This window comes from Temnothorax longispinosus, chromosome 7 (assembly GCF_030848805.1).
Source record: "Temnothorax longispinosus isolate EJ_2023e chromosome 7, Tlon_JGU_v1, whole genome shotgun sequence".
Classification (NCBI taxonomy): domain Eukaryota; kingdom Metazoa; phylum Arthropoda; class Insecta; order Hymenoptera; family Formicidae; genus Temnothorax; species Temnothorax longispinosus.
Genome location: NC_092364.1, coordinates 21,018,246 through 21,034,592, shown reverse-complemented (window position 1 = coordinate 21,034,592; position 16,347 = coordinate 21,018,246). Strand labels below are relative to the sequence as shown.

At 40.3% G+C, this 16,347-nt stretch overlaps 1 protein-coding gene across 2 annotated transcripts in view; it reads left to right on the top strand.

Annotated features, from left to right (window-relative positions):
• Nucleotides 1–16,347, top strand: part of Pgant9 (polypeptide N-acetylgalactosaminyltransferase 9) — a 189,300-nt gene that overhangs the window by 27,055 nt on the left and 145,898 nt on the right. For both annotated transcript variants that reach the window (XM_071782805.1, XM_071782803.1), the window contains exon 2: nt 14,862–15,077. The gene's annotated coding sequence lies outside the window, so the exon portion shown is untranslated. The remainder of the gene's footprint in view (nt 1–14,861; nt 15,078–16,347) is intronic.

Sequence of the window (16,347 nt, the reverse complement as noted above, 5' to 3'; positions counted from 1 at the left end):
GTGTCCTGTCCACTGACACCTGTCGCAGACTACCACATAGTCTGCGTTAACCCGAGTAAACGGGATCAATGTGGAATAGGATGCTAGGCGGATTTCTACGTCTCAGGAGCTGTTCGATTAATCGGTGAACTAACTTCGGCAATATATTATAATAGTCATATAATAGGTATATATTATAATAATCATAATGGAGACAATTCGTTTCCGTTATTAAGCTCACTATTTCCGAGATCTTAATGTTAGCGAGATAGTAATATATCGTGTTAGTTTGTTAGTTGTATATTGTAATATCGTAATAACACTTGTCGGAACGAGATATTATGCAGAGGACGGGTTAAGTTGGATTGAATTGTTAACGTAGATATATAACGATCTATGTGCACGCTTTTAATCTCATAGTTAATGCAGGTATGCATTTTAATAAAGATTAAAAATGATATTTTATGTAAATTAGTCATAACTTCACTCTTTCTTTATAGATATTTTATATTCTGCGTTATTCTGACGTGTTATCTCTCTTGTAAATGTAGGAGAAGAATATATACTGCTGAGAAAATTTTTATCTTGAGGTGGATCATATTTGTGTGTATTATACCACTGAGTGAATATTCCGAGTTATCGCTTGAAAGAGGGCGGGGATACTTAAATTACCGTACTATAGCTGTATTGCGGTGAGAACCATCGTAAAAACGATTTTCCAGATTCGCTGATTTCAATTTTACGATAGCTCCGGCGAACATCAATGGTCTGTCGATCCATCTATTGACCGATAAATATTTCACGAGAACCGGCACGAAGTTCTGTTGAACCGCGTCTTGTCCGCTGTATCTTTCGATGTTACGGGACGCTTCCGTTTCAACTGTCGCAAAAAGCAGAGATATCTCTTTCTCAATTTCTATTTATTTTATCGACCTCGTATTTACGAGAGATAAAATGACGTGCGTTCATTAATGTAATGAACGCGACGGTCAATAGACGCGCGGCTGAAGCTTTAAATGGTGAAAATGTAATTTTGATTTTTGTTAAATGATCAAATATTAACAGCGAGTATATCGACATACGAATATATACATATATAGAATACATTTATAATTTTAACGGATAGACAATCAATTTTTGCAAAATATTATATTAACTTGTCACTGATAGCAGAAATGTAAGTTTTCATTTTTACTGTGCAATGAAATATACGTTGCATTGAGTGTATAGGTATAAGCTATATAAACAAATGTAGATGCCACTAATGGTTATAATGGATAGATGGTTAACATCATAAAATATTGATATTGTAGCGAGGAAGGCACGTACATATGCCTGCCTGCGCGCAACGTTCCGCGATTCAAACAACGAAATTACAGTATAGCCATGTAAAGCTTGGGCACAGATTGCATGAAAAATTAAGGATACTTTATTACTTTCCTGACGACGTAAATAACGTGTTTGTCGAGCGTCAGTTTCCTCGTTGTTCGCGTATCACGGTCTCCGACGCATCTCCGGCGGCTCTGTGGAAAATAATATACAAAGCCGGACGAAACAGTTGTGCGGTTTCCGCGGTTCGGCTTCGCTGATCCTGCTTCTGAACCGACTTTGAAGCGCGCTGTTTCAGGCGCGCGTCGACAGGTCTTCTCCTCTCTCGGCTCGGAAACGGCCAGCGTGTCGTGGAAACTGCACAGGGGACCCTTATCGGAGCGTTACCGAATTATCACGTCGTCGGTAGCGAGTTAGCGCTTCGACTTCTCGACTCCCGAGGAGTTGGCAAGTCCCGCGAGGATCAATACCACTCTGCGGTCGTTATTAAATCGTCGACATTACGAGCCACCTTCAAGGTGCAGCATATCCATCCAAACGTATATTCGTAAGTACATACACGCGAACGTTTCTTGGTATGCACCATGTGTGTCGAAACGAAATACGAGCATTCGAAATTGAACTCGATATATATCGTTTCGGTAAGTGCGGGCGGTACGGTATGCTTTCGGGAAGCCAGATTGAAGTCCTTCCGCGCATTTCCCGATCGTTCGTGCTCGGAGGAGCAAGGCTCTCATTAAGACGACTCGGAGGAATGCACGCGAAACACGTCGGACTATAAAAGAGGACTGAAGTTGAAATATACCTCCGAAGTCAGAGTCGTTACGAGTGTATTGACATCGCGGGTCAGTGCACCCATCGTATTTTATTTGCAACGAAATTTGTAACAAAACTATGAAACTATGAACTTTGCGACGAATCTAGATGAATTTTTTATTATGCTGAAAGAATAATTTGTAGCAAATAATTTAACAAAAATATCAATATAGCATTAAATATATATAGAAATGATGGATTTGATTGAAGATGATAGTATTTTTATTCTTTGTTGTTTATATATTTATTATTTTATGAAATAAATATTGACAGGAAAATCGATAGGAAATTAATCATACGTGTAATAAATTTCTCTTCTTTGCCAACCAAGATCGCTTATATTTTTCTCGCAACTCGCAAAGAACCACAATTGCACTTATTTATCTCGCCACTGTGTTTTTCTCGATTAAATTGCGCGGGAAGAGACGCTGTAGCGATTGAATCGCAGTCCACAAGCATTATGACTGCAAGTAACGAGCTGCGAATCAAACGTTCGAACTGTCTTCGGGTTGTCTGCGGTCGGTATCGGGGGCATTCTTCGAGGTCGGAGCTCTAAAGCTGCTTTCAATGAGAGGGCTTGGGGCACGGCACGAAAAGGAGATTCCAGAATCGCGAGATTGCTCGTTCCGTCTGCGAAAATCCGATACACGCATTCCCGGAGGGGAGTTTCCGCCCATTCTTCGAATCATTCTCCTTACTTCGAACCGTCGTTGTAAAACGTTTCGCAGGTTAAAAAAGCTGTTATTGCTTCTCACGAAGTCGGATAAGCACTCGCCGACATTCAAATCCAATTGCAAGGGAAAGAGGTTACGAGCATACGAGGATCTTGTATGCTCGATCTCGTATGCTTTAGCTATATCAGCGTGAGATAAGTGTGTGTTCAACGTAGCTATCGAAGAATTTTAAAAAGAAATGCGATACCGAGTGTGTCACAAGCGCGCTGCGACCTATCATTTTTGAGGTGTCGCACTTGGAAACACTTTTTTTTACATTCTGAAGCATGAACTATTCATCTTAAAATTTCTTACTTTTGTTTATCTATAGTGAAGTTTAAAGTATTGTATAGAAATTGTATTTAACTTAATTGTACAAAATATCATACGCAGGATTTTGAATAAAATCGAGAATATAAAAGAATTGAATATTAAATAAACAGACTTTATATGTTTCGCGATGGATCGCTACACGTGTAAGTGAAAAAAATATCAATTGTAATATCTCGCGACATAAATGCAGTGCAAAAATATGAAACTAGCAGCGCAAAAATGGTGTAATACAATATGCGATACAAAGCGATAGGGTGAGCGTGTGGCGCGACATTCGCTCTGTGTCTCTATCTATTCAATGTTTTCGCACCGCGCTCTCGAATTCTTTTATAAATATTGAATGCTGCGTATTGGAGAGATAGCAATGTTGTCGCTGACATAAAATGGTAGCGCGAGAACCACGACTTCGGTTTACGTGTTCGTGCACAAGTTCGTGCACATTTTATCTGTGAGTTAAGTGTGGACATATCCTAGCTTTGTCGATATTGAAAAGTTTTAACCAGCGCAGTCTACTGAAGAAATGTTGATTTTAGCGAAATTTTTCAGCGCGGATTGTGTGACGTTTCTATCGTCATCGGTAAAAATCAGAAACGAGGACGAGGACGAAAAGCGCGTTTAACAATTTTCGTCGTAATTTTACATACCTACCCGAGTGAGGACGGATTTCGAAAGTCAAAGTACCGCGATGGCCCTTGTTAATGGACAGAGAAAAAGAATTTTCTCGCTGAAAGCGTTCGCGAAATTACGTTTGCGCAATCAAATTTTGGCTCTGTAACGCGATTAAGTGGACCAAATGCGCCAGCATGCCCTACGGAGGATATCGTGCTTGAATTTGTCGGTGATCGGCTGACGCTCTCATCCAGAATAATCGTCTATATTGTTTGCACCATTATTACCCATTGAATGGGACAGAATACGGTTTCATAACGCAAGCGCTTTAATTATTTCCCAGATTATTAGACGTACCTTATCGTCCATCTTTTACGCGCAATTGCGTTAAATTACTTCAAATGCGTAAATTGCAGTATCAGGTGCATAAAAACGGATTGAGTAGAGTAACTGCTTTTTCAATATTAGTAAAAGGATTCTTTGTTCTTTGTATTCACTTTATAACACGCTGTTCTTTCGGCGAATCATGATCATGAATATTCACTTTGAAATACGTATGTGCGTTTTTTTATTTGTCGCTCGTATTGTATCGAAATCTGTGATCGTGACAAATTGTTTTGTAGATGTCAGTCTCCTTTCCGTTTAAGTACCAAATCGATTTGTAAACTTGCCGAAACTTATTGCGAAGTCATTCGTTCGGCTGCCGGTCTGCAAATTGAGCGGTTTATTTTGGGCTGACAAACCGTCTAGTCTAGCGAATAGTCCGGAAGGCCTTCAGAGCAATGATCCGGATGTCTATTTTTTTGTCAGATTAAAAGAAGAAATTTTCTTCCTTCCTCGACATGTCGAATAACAGTGGAGAATTTCCAGTCCAGAATTCGTTATTACCACGGGAACTTTTAACCGGAAAAAGTTACGCAAGTCTTTTTTCAACCTCTTCTTTTTTAGCTTCGTTTAATATCTTGTTTTCAAAGTTTCAATACGTTATTTCGGAAACAGATATCTGAATTTTTATTATGGATAAAATATTCAATATTTTTCCAATGTCAAATTGAGAGAGATTAATTTGCTGTCATACTAAAGAATTAAATGTTAGTTTTGACTATTTTAAGTGAAAACATTTGCTTTCCCAGAGAGCAATGAAACAAGCAGTGAGACAAACAGCGAGCCGATTTTACTCATTTATGCTTTTATATATTATAATTATGAGCTTTTACGGATCATTGATTGCGATGAATATTAAATCCCATAAATGTTTAATTTCACATTTGTCGAATGATTGCATAATCCTTCTTCCAAACGATGAAATGTCGACAATTACACGTTAGAATAATTTAATAATCGTATGCTTTTAATCTCGATTACATATAACAATGTTTTCCATTCAACACGGATGGCACAATTAAAGTTAATGCGAGAATAATTTACGAACAAATGTTTGCGTTTCCTCGCACCGTTGTCGTCTACTGTAGACTCGCAGTCAAGATCGAGGCATACGGAATCAGCGTGACACTCTTCCAGATATTTGACTCGAATTCGAGGCACGTAGAAGGAAGGCGCGTCGCGCCAGCCAACCTTGACAGCGAGCGCGAATGGAAGTTCCTATGGGAACGGTGTGACGTGTATCCGTGTGTGCTGTAGAAACATGGTAAATTATGTCGATCGGGTGTGTTGCTATATTCTGCCTGATCCCACCTATCGATATCGGTGCCGAACCGACAACGAAAACGCGTATTCGTGTCTCGCAAAGGTGGAGGAATTGCTGCTTCATTCCTTGTGCTTCTCACACCGCGTCGAAGCCGAGACAGATTGTCTGCCACGACGGGAAATCGCATGCACGGAGAAATTTCGTACCTGTAGATTTGAGCTTAGTTTATCTCGGGAACCTTAGATTTTGCTGCGTCAAAGTAAATACATTTGCATGTAATAAGAGTTGGACGTATTATTTCTCTTTTGCTTCAGTGATTTTTCGACTTGCGATATTAAATATACTATACGGTAGTGTCAAATGTTAAATGCAATTAAAGCGGAAGAGCATAATAAAACGATAAATAAAAAAATTTTTGTTAGATAATTTTCCTTTAGAAACTCTGCAATTTGCACGAAGTTTCAACTTTTCGCAGTTAAGTCGCAATTAGATCTCTATAATTTTATGATACAGGAAAAGCGATTCAAGCAGTAAAATATATTACGTAATAAAATTGGCCAGCAGTAAAATGAAACAAATTGCTACGTTTAAAATCGTGGATCTTAGCAGAAGGTAGGCATGAGGGTGTTTGCTGAATGCGCGGGAAATTCAGTGGCAAAATCGAAGGTCGATAGCGAAGCGATAGAGTGGAAGGGACAAGAGTGAGACTACGATTTACGTTTTACGGAGTTAATTGAATAGAGTCCCCTCCTCTCTCTCTCTCTCTCTCTCTCTCTCTCTCTCTCTTCCTCCCTCCCTCTTTTGGTCACACATACATACAAACACACACACATACGCGCGCAAACTGTACTCCGTCGTAAGATCGCTCGCTACGATGTGAGAGGACACAGCCTATGGAAGCGCAAAATGGTTATTATCTCCAGCACCACAGACATAGCTGGCTGAGCTTCTGATTTACGAGGTACCCTCTCGACTTAATCCGCACATCGACTACTCATTCGACCCCCGCAATCAGCGGAATAGACTCTCAATGTTCAGCTCTATCGGCAAAATTAACGCGCACTAAAGACACATTTCGAGATATGAATCGGACTTAAATGCCAGCAAAATAAATAAAAGTACAGCTATCTAATTTTTAACTCAGTATACTCATTTTTCGCTACCGTAAATAGCAAGAAGCAAGCTTGTAGATTGAAAGAAATATATTTAAAAATGATTAATATAATTTCTGATGTAATTATTAATTTAATTTTTGTACTCTTCCTCTAATTTATGTAATTAAAAAAAACTTTGAATTTTTGCATAATATATATTTTTAGCTTCATTCTTATAGTAAGATGTATAATGTGTCTAAGAAAGATTCTATTGCTCGGCATAATTGGTAAAGTTTCAATTTTAAGAAGTAAATAACGGTCGCGGCGTATGTACAGGAATAAGGAAATATGAAAATTTTCAATTAATAGACAAATCGCCGATCTAATATTAATCTGTTATGTGTTATAAATATAGATATAGCGATAATGTTTACACACACACACATTTCATAATCACTTATTTTATAAAGTCGCAACGTTTGGAACAATAATCACGTCACAATCAAGGAATTTGAACACGCGTGCACGTGTAAAGTTAACCGCGTTGCAAATTTTCGGAACACCGACATGTAATTTGCCAGTAGTTACAGATACGCAGAACACTTGGCGATAATATCGCAAACGGTAAAACGACCTCGCGTACACGTTCTGGTTTATCACGATTATGTTGAGTTCTCAGCTTCGCGATGTCGTAAGTACCTATTATACAGTAATTTGCTAGCAGAACGCGACAAAGTTCGTAATACGTGAGACTTTTGCAGGAAAAATGAATAAAAAATATCGCATAATAAGCATCATGGTAATGATATTTTTGGGCATTCCGTCTTGCTCTTTGAAGGAGCTTCCGTCCTCTGGTCCTTTCGTTTGACGTCTTGCTACGGAGGCGAGATCTAAGGGCGACCCGTATCGCTGTAGCTAATAGCATCGACTGCGGTGCAGAGGCATCTTACTACCTATCTATCGAAGCAACATTTCCTATCAGAACGGAAAAGGATACACTTAATGACCGGCTAGACTCAAATGCCAATTTATCTTAAGGGTACAGAGGCTGCCATGTAGAGCTTCTAAACGAAGTTCAATATCTGGACGGAAACATTTGAGAAATTGATATAATAGGCAAAATGAATTTACAATAATTATAGTTATTTCGAATATTTAATTTTAGATTGGATCACGTTGGTCAAATTTACTCTATATCTTAAGTTTAGAGTCTACTAAAAGTTCTATTTTTTTTCTATTATCTATAAATATTTTCTGTCGATAAAACGCGTGTCTCTCAATATTTCGAAAACTTCTGCGTTTTGGAACTTCACATTAGCACGCGCGTCGCGCAAGCGTCAATACGAGCGGACGTACGAGCGACTCTTGAGTCGCACTCGAGAACATACACAAACGTTGCTGCTTAATCTCGCCAGGAATGCACGGGGACGGCTCGTTCTGGAAGGATGCGCCTGCTAAGGCTCCGTCGTGTTGGTAGCGGTCTCGGTTTAGGATCGTTGAAGACGGTGGTAGTGGGTCCTGCCGGCTCCCTCAGCCGCATATCAAGCAGCTTCAGGCATGGCGCAAGATTAATGCGAGCTCGTCTCGATGGTCGTTACGCTCCTAAGACGATTACATCCTCCTTAAGTTCAGGAGCCGTCGCCTCTGCCATCTTAATCGTCGGGGCCGTCGTATATACACCTAGTTCTAATTAGTTAATCCACCTTTACCTGTGCGTCAGCGTCACCGTCGTCTCGTACCCGCCACCCTGTGGAGCAGATGTTAACACGAAACGCGCACCAATTAGAAACCATGACCTGTTACGACAGTTTAGAGGAATTTCCTTACATTACGCCACACTTGCCTTGCCGCGACGCGGTTGAATATTTATTTGCATTCGGTTGAGAATGCAGCAACGCGCGATCTCGCAGTGTCGTTAATTAACAAGTGGATCGACCAATCATGACCGTAGTCCGTATTTTTTTGTCGATGGTTTAGACAAGTTAGTTGTATATTGTAGACCGCTTGTGTGCAAATAAGTAATATGAATAATTCTTTCGATCGTATTACGTTACTAAATTTAAATTATTATGTTGCGGACTAATTAGTGTTGCAATTACTGTCGCGATTACTTTCGTGCGCTTTCACGCGGCATTCGCTGCACAGCGTAGAGCATATACGTAAGGTAAATTATGACGCTTTCGCTAACAGATGTATCGCGCGCAGTTGCGCGAGCCCGGAAGTGTCAGGAATGGCTCGCTTTCGTGCAATTTTTAGTTTTCATCTACTCAGGATATATGGCGCCGACCTCCTCTGTCTTGTGTACGATGGCAGTAGCGATATACCTCGTATTTGTTTCGTTCAACTTATCATTCTCGCGAGCTCCTCGGCGCTCGCTCGTACGTTGCTATATATGCTCCTCGTGCTTTGCAAATTTTCTATTCGTCAAGAGAAGTGATCGATGCTTCGATATACTCTTCCCGCGAACTCATACAACTGATAAAAAACTTAGACAAAGAAGGACATGATGGAGCGGAATAAGGAATAGGATCGGCGTCGAAGTTTCCCTGCAAAGGAGTTAGAAAAATCGAATTCGCCGGTTATAACGAAGGATTTACGTGCGGGATTCGGTTTGGCGATATATGCGATGCACGTGACGCGTATATCGTTCGCATAAATCGCGAAGGAATGAAAATAAAAGGGTATCAAGAGTCCCTTCGAGGTGAGAATTTAAACGGTTCTTGAAAAAGTGTGTGTTAAATTAATTAAATTCCAAAGTGACTTATTATCGGCTGATAAAGCAGAAGGAAGGGCATGAAAGACGAGAAAGAAACAGGAAATGCAATAGCTTTGTTCAGAGCAAGCAGGGAACAATTTTCTCGCGTTACTACCGTTTCTCGTTTTCGTGGAGAAAATTTATAATGGTACATAAAACACTTGTAAAAAAGGGGGAAAGGGGAAATTTACTATTAACGTAAATCCGTGGAATAAAGCAAATGCCGTCTACATCCGAGGTTTTATCGTTCTATCAGCCGGTGCCAACTCATCCACTATTCATTTTGATATTTCTCGACGAAAATGTGGCATACCGCTCGCTTAGATTCCGGCGCGGTTTCCTCCGTTTGTCCCTCGTCTGTTCATACCGTCTGCCCTGTAACGGAGTGGAGTACACGAAAACTACGTTACCGCTTTTTCTCCTGGCTGGCGCACAATGAAACCCGGACGAGACGATGACTGAACTACGTGAGAATTGCACCTGGCGGAGATGCAGCGGGTCTCGCGAGCGATTCCGATTAAAACTTTATGAGCCCGTTGTGAAATGTCTCGGCGACGTCGGCCACCTGAAATTCCTAGTGCTTCGACCTCCGCTCGACTTAAATATTTTTGCTTCCGCGCGAAAGGTAGTTTTATTCCGGTCGTTCTCGCTTATTCGCCACTCATCTCTGTCCGTTTATATGTATCGCTCTACCGTATCCCGTCTGGCTCTCCCGAGGAAACGCGGTATTACTCTCGCGAGTACTATCAGCCGCGACAAATCGCGAGTCGACATCCGAGGTGAAATCAGAAATTCGTAACGTTTGACGAGTCGCCGTTCCTTATCGACTTGCCGAAGGGCGCGATATTTTTCCCCTTTGCGATATTTCAGATCCGCCACGCGGAAAGCAGCGGTATATAGGCGTCATGAAGATATCTCGTCGGGGAAATAGCATCTCCACCTATTACGCGGGAACACAGATAGATTAGGTGTACCTTATTCGTCTTCCAACGACCGGAACTCCTCGTCGTTCTTCATCCTCTCCGGTCTCGCCGCGCGCGGCATGCAGCACGCGCGTTCTTATCTTATCCTCGCTTTTTCACGACCGCGAGCTTCCCCCGTACGCGGCTCGTGGAAGCGACGCATGCAGTTTCTCTTCGAGGGAGTGACGCCTCTCGCCTGCGGGACGCGAATTTTTCTTTATCCAGTTCCCGTTTTCCCGCGGACTCGCTTTCCCCGACGGTCTTCTAGCGCGTAGCCTGCAAGTCGCAATTAATTTTCCGTCCGCGCGAGAACGCGTCCTCCCGGCGGCGATAAATCAAGCAACGGAGTTTCAATTTGGCGCAACGAGCCGTAGCCACGCCGAGAATTCTCATTACGAAACGCATGTCGTTAATCAATGGAATCGGTTGCCCCTGTGTCCCAGGCGGAAAAACGCTTGGGCTTTGTACACTGTTGCGACGTTCTGTGATGTGATGGATGCGAATTTATTTCGTGCCACTTGACGACTTCCGAAATCGTATACAAAACTGTTACATACAGGAGATTTTTGTCGCAATTCAGCTTATCTATATATAAACTTATTTAAGCTCTTTTTTTATGCACGTGAGTTGTTGCAACATGTTGAACGTATTTTTTAACGGAAAGTTTTGAAAAATAACGTGAAAGCTTGCTACGTTACTGTAGCTCTTTATGAAAACTTATTTTTTAAATTTTGTATCATGTCGCAATATAAACATGCAGGAAAAGTGTCGCGTTTAGTTACAGTATTGCTGTGAACGATGAATTTCCCGATGCGGCGCACACTGTTTAATCTCGATATCGACGACGGCACGGAGGTCGAAAAGTTTCGCACGTAGCGCAATGTCAGTCGAGTAACGAGGTCGTTTGCGCCCGCGAGCGCGCACGCTCGATCGGATAGCTTGCTCGGCATCTTGCTTACAAGACACGTAGCATCGGCAGGGGTTATCGAAAATTTAATAACGTTCAAATTAATAATGCTGGTGTTGCTGCGCGCGACGGCGGGTGTGAGAGACGGAACGCTACATCGCGGAAGAGCAATCGGGCTAATAACGCACCGGTTGGAGCGGACGGATAAATTAAATTAATCATGCATCATGCAGGAGCCGGGACGTTAGATCCGATCGTACATTAACCGAATAAGCCGCGCTAAATCTTCCCTTCCGGGCACAATTGACTGAAACGAGAAGACTCTTGCGATAGACATTGACGTAATTTATATCGATTGGCAGTATGTATTTTGATAAGATTCACTCAAACTTATTGATTTCGTATTTTAACGATATGTGTGCCATAATGATTATTCGGTTATCGTCACGCGACATGTCAATTTTCCTGACGAATTTAAATAACCTGCGATATAAGTATATTAATAAAAATGTTTAATGTAATCGAGCTGTTATCTATTCGTAAAGGAATCTCGTAAATAACTCATTCTTTTTTACTCTGTTTTATTTTTTAACGAAGTTTTCTAAACCATGTCCGAACTTTGTAATTGGACATGGCGTTACGTGTTGACGAGCTTACTTCTAAGCGCTGTAAATCATCAGGGAGTCATGCCGTGTGGGCGATAGTTGCTGCTGCGAAAAAGATATTCCGTTGGTCATTAACGTCCGAGCAGGAACTTCTCCATCCGGCAGTCGTTATCGCCATTCGGAGGCTCGCTTCTGCTATTTTCACGGATGCACCGTTACGCTCGCCGCGAGAATATAGCGTTTAAGTTTCTCTCTTGCATCAATTTCAACTTCAAATTCAAACTCCGCGCGTGTGAATATCTTATGACTTATGAGGAGCACCGATATAAATTTTATATTAGAACAAGGACAGATAATGAAAATATAATAGAATAAAATCTGTGCTAATTTCTATGGCTGTAAAAAGTAAATTATATTCTTCGAAAAATTGCATCGTGTGGTGAACATTTCTCAATTATTTTTAGTTACAAATTAAAAGGGTTTTTTGACTGAGATTTTAGCGGTTATTCAATTTTTTTCTTTCATTGTTAATTTAAAAAATATATTTCTCTAATAAAATTAAAAATATTCTGATAAAGTTAACAACGTTTCTAGATTTTAAATTATACCTGAAAAATGTGCATGTGCACGTGACGAATATGTTTCTATTTAACGAAAAAGGTAGTAGAGCCACCCAGCGGGCCATTTATTAGTGCATCTAATAACACTCGACAAAAAGGGAAAAAGCAATTTCATGCGATACGAATGTGGGTTGTGAAAATGAATGAGACTCGCGCATATATTGTTGCACCGGCTTTGGCGTATGGTTCGGCAGCGAAGTTGTCTATGAAAATTTTAATTGGACTGCGCATATATGAATATCACGTATAACATGTCAGACTAATCGGGTAATCTACTCGTCTCGCTGAAAGAATCAACGTGCCTTTTAGCTTAATTGTTTCTTTGACCTCGCTCGCCTGCCGCGCTAATACTATTAACTCCTTATAGTCTCAACCATTAGAAGCTGGTTCTGGTAGAAGGAACGATAAGGATACCCGGCATCTAGGCAGAGACAATGGCGCGTTGTTTTCCAAAAGAAAATAAGGACGTCCGACTTTATCCGTTGCCCGATTAGTTCTTCCGGTACCATCAAGTTTATCTCTTTAGATCACGCGATGCGCGAGAGCAAAATAAACAATTTACTTCCTGTTAATATAATCAATACTATTTTAAAACTGTTTTTTCGAAGTATTCTTTAGGGTAAACTCGGGTAAGATAGCCACAGAGGAAAGATGGCCAACCCATGTTTCATGGCGAGCTTAGATTGAAAGAACATAAGTTGGCATCTTACCCGAGTTTACCCTATTTGGCAATTTTCTGGCATATTTTTCTTCTGCGTATGATGCGATGACGAGTTAACAAGCTGCTTTGCAATCTCTGCGGCTCGATAATTAATCGTCCGACCAAATCTGTGTGACTCGATCATTTGATATGTTTTCTGTGCGAACCAAATGTGGTCACGTCTTCACCAAGACAAGTTACCGACCGACGCTCCCTACTTTGGAAAACATTCAGCGTCAAGTCACTTCTTGAAGCGCTCCAATTTTTTTAAGTTCCATTACTGTTCACGGTCGAACACCGCGCATGGAAGAGCTTGTAACTTGATTCGTTTTGGCCGTAGAGGATCTTTAGCCAGTGGGTATTTTCGCGTTTCGGGCAAAAACGAAACGTGTCGCAGCTTAGTACTGCACGAATTCTCGCAGATCCCGCGCTTTGCTCGAATTACACGGAATTCTTAAACACGCAGCGTATAGCGTAGTAGCGTAATTGCAAAAACGCGATACGACGGTAATTAACAAGAAATCGTGCCGCGACGTCAGAGTCAAATGAGATATGGTTTTTCGCAGCTACATCGTGCCGTTTGTGTGCGGTATCTCAGTTTTTAAACGTCACGCTATTTTTACCCACGACCGAGGTAGCTTCCGTGAAACAAATTCGTCTAATCGGATATGATAATCCAGTTTTAAAATTGTATTGCGGTATTATAACCATTTAATAGAAAACGAGAGAATTTATTATTCTCTATCTATTAAAAAATCTGTCCTTATCATAATAAAAACGTTGAAGATACATCACTATCAAATAAAAATGGAACACACGTCACGATAAAAATAGATATGTAACTTCTTTTAAACGATATTTTTCATCTCGTAATTGATTTAGTTTAGTGAAATAGCATTTATTACTTTGTTGAGCGAATTAATATAGGATTATTAATGCAGATATTGAATACCGAAGTATTTAACATATGCTCGCAAATAATACTAATATATTAAATTTACGACATTGTATACATGTTAGTAATCGCTTTTTGAAATTACATAAACGGCAACAATTCGATGAAATATGAATATCGATTAATAAAGTAGAAAATTAATCACTTTTAATCGGATAATCGATCTTGTAGAGTGTGCTAAGGGAAACAGCCTGTCCCGCAAGAGCGGACGCATATCAACCGATCGTTATTAATCTGCGGGAATAAGGTGGAGTTTCTAATCTGTCCCTACCGCGGCACGTTTACGGCGTAGATTTAATCTGCATTGGATTTAATTAAAATCAAGTGCTTCCACAGTGGCATACTCTCGTTGACAATTGCATGCAGATTGGATTAAGCTTGGAATTAGAACGGAGGGCGAATTCACGCTCCGCGCGAACCCGGGTGCTCGTTTGTCCATATTAATATTCGAATACGTGAAACTAGGGCGAATCACGTTGTAAACTTTCACGATAGAGATTGTCAATGGCGGCAAGATAATCAGGAATGAGTTCGAATTGTTACCATTCTTCGCGTCTGTGAGAGATATCTCTAATTTATTTAATCATTACACAACCTCTCTTTGATGTTAGATCAGATTGCTCGTTCGATACTGCTTCAATGCTTTTTAAAAAAATGTTCGTGTTAAAGATATTTTATATCTAAGTCGTGTCTCACGTCTACTTCTTGGGAGACTCGCGATGACATTCTTATGCTACAAACTCGCCACTTGCGATATTCGGCGATCAAAGTTTCCCGAACTCTAAACTTTCAAACGATTTGCCCGTACCTAATCGGAACTTTCATTTCTATTGCAGATCTAGGCGGCTGGTGGTTTGGAAATCTTGGAGATCTCTCGCTTTCCCGCGCATATTCCCTGCGTACGTGGGAGGTCGAAGTTTTCGTCGATAATCCGACTTAGCATCTGCCGCTTAACAAGGCAAGTGTAATTATCGGGGATACGAGAAGGACCATTTTGTGAGCAGATATCCGCCTCGTAAGGAGCGTCTCGGATAGCCTGGCCGGTTCCCAAGGTACGTATCTTACGTCTATCGTTCTCTCTCTTGATTGTATCCATGGATAACTATGCCAGATACGCTCGTCCTTGTAGCGTATCACACTGATCGAATCTTCGCTAGGGCTTGCTAAGACTTTTCCATGTTATCTATGATAATAAAACTCATCTAGGTTGGCGTCACTCACAGATAACAAAGTTGAAGCTAGAGATAAGAGACGTTAACAAGCTGTTAAAACATCAAGCATTTTGTTTTACTGACAGAGATTTAGATATATGATTTATCAATGATAATGTCTTTCGCGAAAAATTCCTCATATTTAGATAAATAATATATTATACCGTAACTGTGTGTATTAGTTACTAGAATTACGAGAATTTGTGCAAAATATATTTGTCTAATTGGCTTCTAAAAATATTAAATTTTTCCTCATTTATTTTGTGGATAAACTTTTAAGAGAATAATTATGATTAGGTATTATCGGCTTTGTCCTCGTAATGCATAAAGAATAGCTAGCAGAAAAGTATTACCATTTTCTGGCCAAACTATATCTCTGAGCAATGTGACGAACCGAACTCTACAAATAGAGAAAAAAGAGTTTGTGTACTCGTTACCTGTGAACGAATATATGAAAAATGCATGTCGTCGAGAGAATCGTTATGCTAATTTGTGAGGAAAACTATGGTTTCGTACACCGAGGTTGGTACGTGATCTGTATGCCGTGGATACACGTATATACTAACACGTATGTTTATTCATACATATACATACCTGTTGTGTAATTAAAGCTGTCCATTAGATCGGTGTGATAGGCCGTTTCTTCGTTTGCTCAATCCATTTCTATCGCGTGTCACTTCTATTTCGCTGATAGAGAAGTACTCAACCTGATTTCAATCTGTGAAAAACTACAGTGGGGATAATTCTATGTATAACAGTGGCGTTAATTTGAAATGCCACTCCGATATTCATCTTCAGTAATTATGTAATTATTTTCTTATTATTAGAATATGTATTTGTGTATGCGTTTGTTGACTCGGCTTATGAGTTATATAATTTATATCACGTGAAACTTTTTGCTGTGATGAACGGTGATAAATAGTATTTTTGCCTTACTCTCTCGGCAAAGAGCTTTTTGCTTTTGATATGTACATTACAGCAAAATATTTCATTTACAAATATTTGAGTTATCGTGCATGCTGCAACATCAAGGAGCAGCCGCGTTTTCTAATTTATGTTTATGATTTTTAGTGCTGGGTAGAGACTTGCATACTCGGTCGTAACTAACACG